The following is a 16,080-nucleotide window of genomic DNA, read 5'->3' as shown; positions in this document are numbered from 1 at the left end:
TACACTTCTTCCACCATACGTGGTCGATGCCGGTTGCTCGATCAACCGGATGGTTGGACTTTGTGCCAACCGCCAAAATAAAGCATTTTGAATTAGCCAGACGAAGAGGAATTCTTACCGAATGTCTTTCTGCTCGAGAACTTAAGAGGGGAAAGAAAGAGAGAGAGAGAGAGAGAGAGAGAGTTAAAGAGGGGAACATTTCGAGTCTAAAATAGCCAAAAATTCTCTTTTTCTGTCGAGACGCATTTCTCTCTTATTTCCTTTCTTTTTTTTTTCTTCTTCTTCTTCTTCTTTCTTTTCGTTTTTTTTTTTTTTTTTTTTTTTTTTCGCCACATATTCCCCATAGACTCGTTTTAAACTTTCATATGTTATACTACCTGTGCTTTTCATATAAAAATATTTGAATGTTGAATATTATGNCTTTTTTTTTTTTTTTTTTTTTTTTTTTTTTTTTTTTTTTTTTTTTTTTTTTTTTTTTTTTTTATTTCGCCACATATTCCCCATAGACTCGTTTTAAACTTTCATATGTTATACTACCTGTGCTTTTCATATAAAAATATTTGAATGTTGAATATTATGAAGTATAGAACGAATATGGGGAAACCATAGATCGATATTTATGAATTACGACTTCGATGTTATTCGTATTTGACGTCTATACGTGTGGATCCGTTCGAAGAATGGAAGAGGAGGAAGAAGAAGAAGAAGAAGATGATATATAAGAGGAAGAATAAGAAAAGGAAAAAGGGGGAGGAGAGAGAGAGAGAGAACGTTAAGAATTGTTGGAAAGAATGGAAAGAGAAACGAGTACAACGTGGGAAGACGAGCCTGGCATTTGAAGTCAGTAGACAGATTCGCTCGTTTGAATAAATCTAACGGTGAAGATACGACGACGACGATGAAAACGACGAAAACGACGACGAACGTGGAGGCTTCCAAAGGAGAACGAAGTATGAACACGAGATGGAATGAAAAAGAAATAAAATGATCAAATGGAAAGGAAGAAAACATCGCCAATCGATCCTTTCTTATTTCTATTCTTACGGAATTGTGCTTTAAAACGAAGAATTAAAGGGAGAAAGAAAGAGAGAGAGAGAGAGAGAGAGAGAGAGAGAAAGGGTAGAATAAATAGAAAGAAAAGGGTTTAAGAATTTATTAGACTTCTCTTGACTCTCTCTCACTCATACACACACATACATATACGCGTTCAAAGTTTCTTGTAAAGGTTCGAGGAGTACGGTGATTCCGCGGTAGGAGGGAGGCCACGTGCACCCTCGAGAGATCGTCTAACGATTTTATGTCTCTACACGAGCATCGATCCTACGTTCGCTTCCTCTTTGAATTACCCCGAACGGGATCGGGCGTAAATATATCCAAGAGATCGAAGAAATCTTTCCGATCGATCTGTCGGTTAATATCAATTATATTATTCTAATTTAATTTTCATTTAATTGCTCTGAGATAATAATTGTTGTACGTACGTATTATTATTGAGGCAAAAAAAAATAAAAACTGATGTTTGTACTTATGTACACACGTAAGAAGTTATACTTCTTTAGCGTACCATAACGAATCATAACCTCAATAACCTCAAAAATAACTTCAATTTACCCGCGCATCGTTAATATCGACAACTTCGTGGTGTCGATTTTTCGGTCGCATCTAACTTCACTTTTCAAAACGCACCAAAAGAAGTATAACTTCAAAAAAATATAGAGATTAATATAATATAAAAAAAAACTGATGTGTACTTATGTACGCACGTAAGAAGTTATACTTCTTTAGCGTACCAAAACGAATCATAACCTCAAAAATAACTTCAATTTTCCCGCGCATCGTATATATCGACGACAACTTCGTGGTGTCGATTTTTCGGTCGCATCTAACTTCATTTTCCAAAACGCGTCAAAAGAAGTATAACTTCAAAAAAAAAAAAAAAAAAAAAAAAAAAAAAAAAAAAAAAAAAAATGTCGCATTTTCGATGAAAAATATTTTCCATATCTAACGAATTGTTTTTTCTTTAGTAAAACTCGCGACACCGAGAGTTATCGATTTATCTCGAATACGCTTAGAGATATATAGCATAGATGATGTCTAGGTATACTAGATGGAAAAAAAACTTTCGCAAACGATCGCAATCGTAGAATGAAAGCGCGTACGCGAATATATAACGGGCGGTGCATGTAAACCGTGTTACGGTTATCCCATTAACCGTATTTACACGCGCAACGAACCGAGTAAACTACACCGCGGTCGACCATTCTTCCACCTTCTACTTATTCTTATTCTTCTTTTTCTTCCTACCTTTTATTCTTTTCTTTTCCTTCTATTTTCCATCTACCTCCTTCCTTCCTTCCTTCCTTCCTCAACCTTTTCTTCTCGTCCGCGAAATACCATTTGCACGGAATCGGACTGTTAGATGATATTTTCGCTTTTACGAGAAATGCGCGGAATGCAACTCGTTTCTTCCATTACCAACTCGATTTCGTTATCTTCCATACGATACAGGATACACCTTTTGGTATAATTAATGAAAGCATCAAATATCAGATCAATTTTATTAACTATCTCTTCCTTTTTTCCCACCTTTTTTTCTTTTTTTTTCTTGTTTTCAATTTCAAACTCGATCTCGTATAATCTTGCATACGATACGTGAAGTACATTTTAATATAATTAACGAAACAGTTTAATACGAATGAAATTTTATTGAATATCTCTATCATCCGGTTGTGATATTTTTCTTTCGATTTTTAACACACATGATTTCATTTGATTTTAATGCGATAGAATATATGATAAACACGCGTCGTCCCCGTGTAATTAACGATAGTGTCAAATATGAGATATCAATTTTACGAATAATCTATCCGTCTCGCGTTTTCTGTCACTTTCGTATATCGAATAATGCGAAATACTCTCGCTGTCAATCGATCAATTAACCAACAAGAGAGATTTTCGAAACGGAGATAGGGATAGATAGAAGAGAGAGACGACCGACTCTAATCCGGTCGGCCTCGAAAACTTGGCCGTCCGTCCGTATGCCGTTATTATTCCCGTCACCCGTTACTTGGACTTGGACGTAAAAGCGATGTAAAAAGAAAACGCGAAAGAGAGGATACAAAAAAAAAAGAAAAAAAGAAAAAAAGATCCACTGGCACGAGAAGTCGCTGGATTTACGCTTTTACAGCGGCATATGGTAACCCAATGTTTCTCGGTCTGCTTACTCTGGTCCTCTTTCGTTGTGTGTTAGTGCTTTTATGTCTCCTCTTCTAAAGTAGCGACACAAATTTTGTTTTCTTGTCCATCCAAATAGGATGGATTTGTTTGTTTTGTTATTTGGAATTTTGTGAAAATCAAATTTACGTAAATTTCATCGTGATTATCGATTCGAATGACTGAACATATATACCCGTATTGTATCGTACACGCATAAGCATCTTCATTGATATAGTCATGACATAATAGATCTAACTTATGTTCGAAAAGATTCAATGAATTTCGAGCAATGCTCTCGCCACTCCCAATGTAGTTTCCAACAAATCGATGAAATCCGATTTGTCGGATTATATGCGAATGAATATTCGATGAAACAAACGAAACGTTGCCGCAATCAGACAATTGCAAACAAGTCGTACATATCGTTGCTCTTCTATGCATAATAACCAACCAAACCATACATGGTATACGTGTATATATAAAACTGACAAAAATGTTGGTTTATTATTTTACATATTACCAGCATTTTACCCACGATCGAACGGAAACAAAATGAAATAATAAGATAACTATATCTAATAACTCGAAATTATGTTAACTATTTTACAGATCGCGAGTTAACGATCAAGAAAAAAAAAAAAAAGAAAGGAGGATGATCGAAAGAATGAACTTTTTTGCTGTTGATCGTTCGGATCAGAATTTTTTGCCGATAAATCTTGTCGTTAGATATGAGGAAGAAAGAGGAGTGTGTATAATAGAGAAAGATAGATCGAGATAGAAGAGTTATGTATATATATATATAATAGTTGGGGGAAAAAAAGAGAAAAGAAGTTTAGAGCGGCGTTTTCCTTATAGAAAGGATACTTTTTTTTTTCATTTTATTTTTCTCGAATCAGCTCGAAGATATCGTGAGATCGTTAACGACATATCATACGAGACGAGAGGCGAAAAAGAAACAAAATTCATTGAAAGTCGACGATGCATGTAGTACTTGGCACGTAACACGTAAACGCTTTCGCCGACCGATTTAATCGCCCATATACACACATATAAGTGCATATACATTTCTATGTACCATCTAACGCAGATGTTTCTCCGAGTCATACGGTTACTCGTAAAAGGAAAGCTTTTTTTTTACCCTGTAGCCACCTTTTACAACGGGGTGGGCATATAACTTTTACCGCGTGTCTTCTGTCTGTTATTTGATACCGGGATTAAATTAACGAGATTTACGTGGGAAAAAAGAAAAAATAAAAAGAAAAAAATCAGATGAGAATAAAATAAAAAAAGAAATAATAAAAAGGAAACGTTCGTTGATCTGTATCGAATTTGATCTTTCGATCTCACAAGTGTAGCAATCGTAGAAATACTATAGGGGTACACCCGATATCGTATGCGGTACAAACGATACGCATTCTTACATTTACTCGTTACATTCTTACGCATACATATATGTATATGTCATTTTAATGTTCTATATATTTTATTTCCTCATTACTTTCCTTAATGCGTGTAATAATTATTTCCCCCTATTCCTATAATAATATTTATTGTTTGGTCGAACGGTCATCTAGTGTTTTTACGATTATTATTTTATTTAATAACACACATTTATATATAGCGTTATAAAATAACCTTTAAATACTTCGTGAAAATTTACAATCAATGTAAAAGGATGAATGGACGACGAGACACATTTCTACGGACAAATATCATTCTTAAGTTCATTCATGTTTTTAAGAATTATCGGAATCTTTCTTATCGACGTAAGTAACAAGTAGTCGGTATAGATTGTTCTCTGCATTATCGGCCGAATTTGTCGAGAAAAAAAAGTTCGGATTTTCGTCGTCAGAGAACGCACGTTATTGGAACGAATTTTTTTTTCTCCTTTTTTTGTTATTTTATGATACGTAAATGATTTTTTTTTTTTTTTTTTTATAAATCAACTTATCTTCGTGCAAAATTTTTATCTCCAAACGATGTCGATCGCGTTGTTGGACAATTTATGAGAGAATGAGATTAAATATGATTACTAATCGAATAATTTATCGCTCAAAGCGACGCATTGTAATATAGGAAATCCAATGGGGAAGTATTAAAAAAAAAAAAAAATCGAATGGTTCGATAAATCGAAAACTAATCGCTGAAACCGAATACTACGCTTTTAACGTTTAATTAAAACGAGACGTTATAAATAAATCAACGAGAATTTCATGATAACTCTTACTATATAAGGAAAAACATTTTGTTTATTTTACGAATCGGATTATTAAAGAAACATTGCATAAGCATCGTGAATCGATCCAACGGAATTTAAATGTCTGCCATCATATTGGTCGACGAGTAAAAAAAGAAAAACAAAAATGAAAAAAAGTAAAGAGAAATACAACGAGAGAAAAAAGGAAATAAAAACAATCGACGCAAGCAATGGGACGTAACACGATGGGAGGAAATAGGAATTTCTTTTTTTTTTTTTATTTTTTTATTCTTCTTTTTTTCTTTTTTTTACTCGTAATTTCAGGGAATAAACGCGAGAGGAAAAGTAACAACATCCGGTCTGTAGTATCGTCGATGGGATATTCGATTGGATTTTGCGTTATCTGTGAAACGAGACCGAGGACTAATACAACGACGGTACAAAATGAGTAAAAGTATACGCGTTAGAGTACAAGAGAAAAAGAATCGAAAGTACTGCGTTAATACGCGATGATAATTTCCGATTCATGACCAGCATACTGGAATAAATATCTCACAACTACCACCACCATCACCACCACTGCCTACCACCATCATATACACGTTTACATTACCAAGAAAATAATCTATCATATTTTTTTTTTTTATTATTATTGCACTGTGCACATTTTTCATTTTAACAGAATCTATAAAAAGAAAAAAAAAAGCATACGTAAAGTTAAAAAGTTTCTACATCGATTCGAAACAATCGATAATTCTCTTTTTTTTCCAGCATTTGTTTGATCAATTTTATTAATCAGTTCTGTAAAACTATAAACCAAACTACAAAACTCTGGTTAATCTCGACGAGATTGGGGGGTTTAATTGATTTTTCTAATCGCTTAGAAATTGTTGCCTCTATCTCTGTGAAAAAGGAATACAAAAAAAAATAAAAAAAGAATAAAACAAACAAGGTAGAAACAATAAAGAACAATTCTCTTGTATTTCTCCTATTAACGTTCTAAACGCGATACGTTTATCATCGTCTCGTGAAAATATCAAATTATCGAATACGGATTAAAAGTTCCTGCGTTGTTTCTCGTTAAAGGGTTTCGCGTTTTATTGAAACCGCAGTAACGCGGTTTCAATAATAAAAGAAAAAAAAAAAATAAAAAAAAAAGATACGAATTTCAATTTCACTTTTCCAACGGATAATGGAAAAATATATTATATAGGGGGAGTGGCTGGGTGGGGAGTGGAGGGGGGAGGGGTTGATGCGTGTTTTCCTGTAAGGCAAGAAAATAAGAAGAAAAAAATGGAAGGAAAAAGAAAAAAAGAAGAAGAACAGGGAAAAAGGAGAGAATGTGTCGAGATTTGCTTTGAAATACGCTTAACGTGTGTTCGCACGTAAATCTCGCTGGCAAAGAAGATAGAAAAGAGAGAAAGGAGAGAGAGAGAGAGAGATAGTGTGATAGGGAGAGGGATCGAGTGTCGGCAAAGACATCCTCGACTGACAGCAAACACAAGGGGTGAAAAGGATCGCGTTGGTCGAATGGGTGGAGTGGGTGGGTGGATGGATGGGTAGAAAAGCGAGCTTGCCAAGGAAGCTTATTTAAGACTGCTTGTCTCTTATCGATCCGCAGTTACCCTTGCGACCTCCTCCTCTCTTCCTTCACCTACCTTTCTTCTTTTTCTTTCCTTTCCGAAAGGAAAAAAAAAAGTAACTAGATAGGTATTTATCCAACTACCTTATCACCAAATAATAAATTCGAATAATTCATTATATATTTCTTAGAATCATATTATGTAAGCCCCCCCCTCACCCTTATTGCATTATCGAAAAGAATTAAAACTAAACGGGATGCATCTGTTATAATATCACACCTCTATGAATAATAAATCTTATTGTAAAACTATAAATATATAACAAGGACGTTATCCTTCCAAACGATGTAATGCTACGACTAGTCGATAAAAGTATAAAACCCATTCGAATGTGAAATGATATAGTAAAAAAAAAAAAAAAAAAAATAGAAAATTGACGACGAGAAGTGAAAGATTGAGGTATAAAAGTAACGCAGAGGCTATCATCGTATAACGTTTATACTTATAGACGCATGAAAAAGAAAGAGGTCGAAGAGAAAGGAAGAAGAGCAGTGGGGAGGGGTAAGGCGAGAGCAGGAGGGAGGTCGGGGGAGTATAGTAACAAGTTCGATAAGGGTCGGTGATCTGTTTTGATGTTACCGAGCGAATAAGAGATTAAAAGAGACACTGAATGTTTCCCGGATGTGACGGAAGGATGAACAAGAGACGTGAAGTAGACGATGACGACAACGACGACGACTACGACGAGGATGAGGATGAGGACGAGAACGAAGAGGTTGGTGTCTCGTTCGATCGTAGAATCCCTTTCGACCTTAGCCGCAGGGCTATAGATAGTTCATGCATATAGTATAGTATCTAGTGTGTGACTTGAAGCACAACGACAGAAGCCACCACCAACACCATCACCACCACCATCACCAGTAGCAGCAGCAGCAGCAGCTCTGGCAACCACCTCTGCCAACACATCTCGTTTCTCTCTCAAACGAGAAGAGAAGTGAAGAGAAGAAAACTTGCCACCCCGACTCGTTCGAGCATGAAAATTCCGCACCCCTCGTTGCGCTGGATCATCATCCACCCCCGTCGAACGAGACCAGACCGGATCGTTCGCTCCCGTTCGGCTGAACCTTGCGAACAGAAAAATATCCGAGTCAAAGGGATCCCTTGGGGAATCGATAGGACCACAGTCGTCGTTCGAGAACCCCAAATCTTTCACGCTAAATCCTATATTTTATTTCTACTTTTTACAAATTACGTACACATATATATATATAGATTAGAATGATACGGAAATATTTTACAGTAGGATAATATATTTTTATTGTTACCACACAAGTATATTCAACTTTATAGATTTATGGTACAATAAGGGTGAAAGAAAAAGAAAAGAAAAAGGTAGACGATCCGATTGATAATTAATTCGCGAGAAATAATATTGTTCGAATATTTGTTACATTTAAATACACCATTATATACTACGAAAATTCGGTGGAAGCATATCTATATGATATTGAGATATATTGCTATGTCAAGTTTTAGGGGACGGTTGGTTATCGGAGAAAGAAAAAAGGGAAGAGAATGTTGGGGTGGCTGGATCGCACAGCATGGCGAACCCATGGAGGGTTTGAACGGGAGAATGAGGATGAGGAAGAGAAGAGACGTGGTATGGCGTGGTATGGTACGGTGGTAGAAATCTCGTTGGGACAAAACACATTCCGCGCGCCAAATAATATATTGCACACCCTCGAGGTACTATCGTCTGTTTGTCCGTCCGTCCATCCACCTAACCACCCACCCAACCACCGTTTATATTGTAACTGGTCGCGTGGACAAAAATGAAGAATACGAAAAAGATCGAGACGCTACTCATACTATTATATATATATACGCACACATAAATGGTGGTTAGGAACAAAAGGATCGTAATATTGATATGGGTGCCGGTGGTGATGCCCATGCTGTGCTATGCGGTTGCACTCTACGTTCCACGCAATCTCTACCAAACTCCAACATAAACTTTGCCAAAAGTTTCCTAACTCGTTCGTTTTACGTTGATAAAATTAAAACTGACACAAATCAAATATAATCATTTAATACAATTTACAATATTATTTATTCCCCCAATTATAATCAATTCAAATATTATTGTATATTCTTTTCTGGTTTCATATTAAAAAATCAAATTGTAAATTGATATTAAGGAATATTAATTTGACCTAGATTTGTTCATAGACGATTAAAAAAGAAATCGATAAAAGAGAATAATGAAAAAAAAAATGGATATATTGTACCTTCTCCCCCAGTTAATGGCGCGTTGTAAAACTAAAACCCATCGATGTTGGACGTTTTTCTTTCGATGTACGGAACGGTAACGATGCGTTAATCATCGTCGCTCGGCTCGTTTACACGGTTATTATAACACAATCGAATTACTCTCGCCGATAATCGTTCGTTCGCCATTCTCTCGCGAACGAGAAAGAGTCTATCCGTGTAATATAATAGCGAGAAAAAGCAGTTAAGCGCAAACGTTTATATATATATATATATATAAATATATACGCACGCATACACACATACACACGTGTAAATGTGCAAGGTGCGAAAACGCGAATTTGAACGAGGCAAAAGAAGCCGATCGTCACCGATCAGCAAAATTTTGATAACTTCCTATGAAAATCTACGTTAATTGAATTAACGCGTGAAAACGTTTAAAAATTATCTCTAAATTAACAAAAAAAGAAAAAAAAAAAGAAAGACTAGCGTTAAAAAAATGTCAATGATTATTCTCGATAGATCGAATACACACTACTAAAACAAGAGTACATATATTTGCATTTAAGGATGGAAAATACCTTAGGACAGGATGCAAAATGGATAGAGGTATTAAGAAAAGTCATAAGGAAGGGAAAGGAAGTAGAGAAGAAGGAAGAAGAGAAAAGAAGAGAAAACTGGATATAGAAGTGTTTTGTTATGTGTTGTTAGTTAGTTCAAAAAATTGGTTTTAGTTTAGTTTTTGTTATAAAGTTAGAATATATTCAGATAGAGTATATAAGAGATGTTAAATATTTTGTATCGGAAGCCCACCAAACCCGAAASGGACGGAGTATAAATAAATAAAATAAATATTTGCATTTTAAAATATAATATAGAAATGATTTCTACTAAACTAATTAAACATTAATGGATTATAAATGTATGAAAGGGTTTTAAGCTAAGTGGTAAACCCAATCGCGTACCGATCTTGGATACTTACGATCGTCGATTACTATCGATTTTACAGCACGATTGGCCTTCTACGATTCGCGGAAGTTTCTCTAATTAACGAGATGGTACACGTCGATTCGCATCTTTTGCGAGAATCACGATTCGCCAAATATATAAAGGAAGATATATACTTACGTATTATATACCTTGTATATATATGTATATAAGTTTATACATAGTATATATGAAAGAGAGAGAGAGACAGAGAGATATTGCACAACGCAAGCAAGCAAGCTATCGCTTTATGCTGGTCCTTCGTCATATCGAATATCGAACGATATCGAAATTCGATCGAATCGCATTCCTCTGCAACGTACACAGTGCTCGGTGCATTGATGCGTAATTTCTACTTCTTTTCTTTCCTTTATTATTATTTTTATTTATTTATTTCCTCTCATATCTCTTTTTCCCTCTCTTGAGATGAGAATATTTTATGAGATATCGATCGATCGATAAATCAATCGATCCTTTTCGTCTGCAACGAGTATGTATTACTATACTCTTTTCTTTATAAATTTATAAATAGTTTTCTTTATATATATATATATATGGATATATATTTTTTTCTTTATTTATTTATATACAACTCTCGCGCGCGTGTAAATTAAAAAGAAAAAAAAAAAAATACTCGTGTAAATAGAATTTCTCACTCGTTTAAAGTATAAAAGGTTTAGATTTTTATAAATATGCACGCGGATCAAAGTAATATCTTTGAAAAGGGGAAAATTTTATAAATAAATATCAATGCACGCGTGCGTTATTGAATCGTCCGTCCTCGAAAAATTTCACAACGTTTATTATTAATAAATATAGATTGAAATTATCTATTTATAATTTATCGTATAAACGTTAGTTAAGAGATATATTTAAGTATCGTGAATGAATATATATATATATATATTTATGTATTATAGAAAATAATATCTATTATTATTACGAGATGAGTATTAATAATAGCCTTTAAAGTAAATAAAGTGAACTATCAATTGAATATCCAAATCTCCAATGCAGGTGAACGTTCGATCATATTCCGATTATCGACTTGACACTATCCTTTAAACGACTGACACGCTTTTACTCGCAAAACCGGTATGCCCACATTTTGTTTTCTTCTTTTTAATTAACAGATTTAAGAACGTGTCATTATTAATGGTACGTTTAAATGGAGAACTTTGTTGCATCACCGGTTTAATTTTATCGTTAAACCTAGAAATTAGTCATCGAGTGACGTAACGTATCGCGAAAATGAACATGTTTAATAAATAATATTAGTGTTTACACACATTTCGATATTACCTAATTTGAAAAGGTTTCACCCTGTTTGAATAAAAATACAAATTCGATGTATTTTTACAACTACGATGACTACGAAATTGTTCCGACCTCGATATGAACTTTTATCGCGGTACGAAATGAAAAAAATTGTTTTTCCACTGAACTTTGATAAAAAACAAAGATATCAAAGGCTTTTGACAAATTCCAAAAAGATACTTGACGCGCAAGGCCAGACGAAAACGCGCGAGTAATGACAGAGTAATGACGGAACGTTGAAAGAAGCATTAAGATCGTGTTTTCAAAAAAAGAAAGAGAACAAAGACCAAAGTACGAGAATAACGAAAAAATGGTGGGAAAGGGAGGAGAGAGGAGAAAAAAAGGGACGAGACGGGAGTTGTGATCGTAAATTTCTTCCTTCTCTTTCATTATTTCGAAAAGAAAATGAGCAAAATTCGAGGTAACGATCGTTGTGGATTTGGAATTTCATTCAGATTTTTTGTTTCTATTAACCTAATAACATTTTGATTTTATTGCATATTTTATATTCCTAACATTTTTTGATCCACCGTTGGAAACATTTCTTTTCGTTCCCCTTTAGAAAGTTTATCCTATCTAATTTTATTTCCTATTCTTTTTTTACATTTTCTTTCTTTATTCTTTATCCAGCCTCGACCTTATCCTTATCCTCCTTTCCCCCTTTTTTTTGTCTTTTTATTATTCTCTCATACACCATCCCACCCCCACTTTTTTCCCTCTCCTTTTTTTTTCTCTTTATCTCTTTGAACTGCGAACAAAACCGTCAAATTAAGATTGCGAACTTTCCAGAGCAACGAGTCTCCACGACTAAGCAGTTTAAATATCACTTTAATTTTCCCCATTTCATTTTTATTTCATTCTACTTGGATTACCGTTCTCGAGGTTGCCTTATTGTGAGAATGATGCTTTTTAATAAATATATATATATATATCAAAGATATTGTGCTTTCAGGTTAAATTATATATATACATTTGCTTTTTTTTAAATGAAATGTAAAATACGGAGTAATTTAAATCTTCAGATTATTAAAACGTTTCACGTTTTTTTCCCTGTTTTTTATAACTCGAACAGGACGCGCGATCTAAACATATTCTCGAAAAATAAAAGACAGGAATAATTATGAATCTCATATAAAGCAAATGTTTTCATTTATACACAAAAATTATTCTCAACATACTACTATATATAAAAAAAAAAAATACAAACTTGAAAGCTCGGTGTTCCATGAAATCCTGGAATTCCAGACAACCTTCCCAAGGGTTTCGTTAATTCATGTTTAGTTACACCTATTGCACTGTATTAAAATATCAATTCCATAAAAACAGAAATTGCATAATATATTTTAACACTGATAATAAACTAAAAGTGCAAGAAAATAAATTGTAGTATTTAATAACAATTGATAGAAACATTTACGGCGTTTAATATTTATTCAAGTTTAAAAATAAAAAAAAGACATATATTGCGAGTATGAATCTTGGAAATAGAAAGAAAAAAAAATGATTATTTTTGCAGTTGTCCTATACAAAGATAAAAGATAACGCTAAGGGTGAGGGTAGAGTGGGTGGTGGGGGTGCGAAGAGAAAAGTGTTGCAAAGACATGGTTTGCAGAGCTAGGCGAATGTAAACTAAGCGACGTCGAAGTTACAGGAAGTGAGAAAAAGGGAAAAAAGAAATAGAGAACGAGAGAGAAAGAGAGAGAGAGAGAGAGAGAGAGAGGCGTTTGAGAAGTAAAACTCTTACCCTTTCCTCCCTCAGCCCTTCCTCTCGTTCCATCTTTCTCTCGAAACTGAAAAGGTACCGTCGTACCATTACGTCTCCTACTTTTTCCCGGAAGGCGAAAAAAGGGAACTCGCGCGAGACCGCAGGCTGTGCAACAAAAAAGCGAAAGGGTTGAGGAACAATGAGAAAGGCTTTTTTCGTTACGCCTAAGACTTCTCTTTCTCTCTCACTCTCTCACTCACTCACTTCTTTTTTCAGCTGGTCGTTTTCGCTGAACGAAAAGACTTTGCGATCGATGATACATCCTTTTCTTTCCGATCCTATTTTTATCATTTCTTTTCAACGCCTGCAACGTGTCGTCTCGTTCGCCGATTAACAAAAAAAAAAATCTTCACAATTGTTCGCGAAATATTGTTTAGAACAATATTTTTGAAAAACGTTTAAAATAAATGATAAGATAATTCATATGTGACATATGTGTCGATAATTATTATGAAAGTTGTCTAACTCAAAATTGAAAATAAATAAGTTTATCAGTTATTTTACACAACATTATATCTTAAATTAAATTAATTCAATGTAATTTTTACGATATTGTTAAAAAATAAACTTTTAGATAATTTTTGTTATTTCAATATTATGTAGAATTCAGTTTTAGTTTTCAAATGTAATCTTTTAAGTATCTCAAAACAAGAGATACATGACTTAGATCACTTTCATAATTACGGGCACATGTATAACAAATTTCACACACACGGATGATTATTATTATTATTAATTATTTTGTAAGAAAGGAAGAAAAATGTTATTGATAGCAGTTTGTTGTCTCGATTAAAAAAAAAGTCATGTAATATCACGTGGAAGATCGAAACGATCGAATAATCGTTAATTAACGAAAGCTAAGTAACAAATTGTCAGACAAGATAACGTTGGTAGGGCGGCTTCGAGGTACCAATCACGAGCCGATTTGACGTGGGAAATACCTGCGGTTGATCCATGGTAATATCAACCACCACCTTCGATGTGAGGGAGAACAATATATCTATCTATACAATACACATACATAGATCAGCGTGCGTACATGCGTGTGTACATGCATATGATGGAACACGTAAATCCTACTACCGATCCAGAGGGAAATTGGATCGAAAATATATCGAGTCGAGTAATTAATTAAGCCCTCCACCATCAATACCACCGCCACAGTCATTTTCATAATCACGGTAATGATAATCTCTACGCGGATGAACGAACGGATTATTTGTGTGGAAATAAAATATATATATATATATATATATATATATATATTTATTTATTTAATATTGTTTCTAGACACACCTAATTTGTGAGTTTTACTTTGAACAAATAAGAAATAAAAATGATAAGTAATTATTTGTATATATCTATATTTTTAAAACGCGAATTACAATGATGATTATTGAAGTTATACTTATTTTGGCGCGCGTTTTGGAAAGTGAAGTTAGATGCGACCGAAAAATCGACACCACGAAGTTGTCGTCGATATTTACGATGCGCGGGGAAATTGAAGTTATTTTTGAGGTTATGATTCGTTTTGATAAGCTAAAGAAGTATAACTTCTTACGTTCGTATATAAGTACACATCAGTTTTTTTTTATATTATATTAATCTCTATATTTTTGAAGTTATACTTCTTTTGGCGCGTTTTGGAAAGTGAAGTTAGATGCGACCGAAAAATCAACACCACGAAGTTATCGTCGATATTTAATATGCGCGGGCAAATTGAARTTATTTTTGAGGTTATGATTCGTTTTGATACGCTAAAGAAGTATAATTTCTTACGTGCGTACATAAGTACACACATCAGTTTTTTTTATATTATATTAATCTCTATATTTTTGCATTGATTTTTTAAATGAAAGACAAAAAATAAAAGACCAAGAGAAAACTTGGTTCACTGTTTATTATTCTACCTCTGTACGTAAGAGCTCTTGGAAAAAGTTTCCAATTGAATTTATAAGCTCCGCCGTAATAATGCATCATTCATTTTCATTATTCTTGGTAGCTTTAATGCAATTAATAGGACGGTCATAATCGATGCACGGGCATCGTAGGAAGCCGAAGCGCGTTATTATCTTTACATGGTGTAACCCTTGTTCGATGACACCAACTATCCAATGGCGGGAACCCATTACGCTAATGGCCGACAATATTGCTTTCGCGAGGACGATACAGTCCGTATTATCGTGTTCGTGTACCTACATCTACCGTTTCACGATGTTAGGTAACAACATGCGATTGAAAAAGAATATTTTACAATAAAAATTCGAATAAAATAGGATGAAGATAATTGAAAAAATGATACACAGGTTGAATGAAAGAAAGAAAGATAGAAAGAAGAATATAAACCACACGGAATACGTTAATTAGCTCGTAATTACGAACGCGCGAGCGTACATACGCAGGTACGTATAGTTGTTCGGTGTACTAATTGGACTAATTAGACGAGAACGGTTCTAACAGCTATTATTCGTTTACTTGATAGAAACAAATTTTGCGAAACGAACGAACGAACGAACGAACGAAAGAACGAACGACGATACCTAGAAGACAAAACTATTATTTTTCTCTTCTACGATTATTACTTAACATATTATCATTATTAATATATATGAGTTTCAAAGGGAAAATTGAAGACAGTTAATAAATTTTGATGAACAAATTTATTTGATCTTGTTGAACGTTTCGTCCCTTACTGGGGACTTCCTCAGCAACTCGATCACCTAGTTCACGCGTCAATACATATTATT

At 34.2% G+C, this 16,080-nt stretch overlaps 1 protein-coding gene across 1 annotated transcript in view; it reads right to left on the bottom strand.

Moving 5' to 3' along the window:
• The window catches only part of LOC106789093 (probable Ras GTPase-activating protein), a 135,924-nt gene that overhangs the window by 91,166 nt on the left and 28,678 nt on the right, over positions 1-16,080 (bottom strand). The gene's annotated exons all lie outside the window — the stretch shown is intronic.

This window comes from Polistes canadensis, unplaced genomic scaffold (assembly GCF_001313835.1).
Source record: "Polistes canadensis isolate GaletaPanama2010 unplaced genomic scaffold, ASM131383v1 scaffold_164, whole genome shotgun sequence".
NCBI classification, from domain to species: Eukaryota; Metazoa; Arthropoda; class Insecta; order Hymenoptera; family Vespidae; genus Polistes; species Polistes canadensis.
The sequence above is the reverse complement of the archived record's forward strand: the minus strand, read 5'-3'. Positions and strand labels throughout refer to the sequence as shown.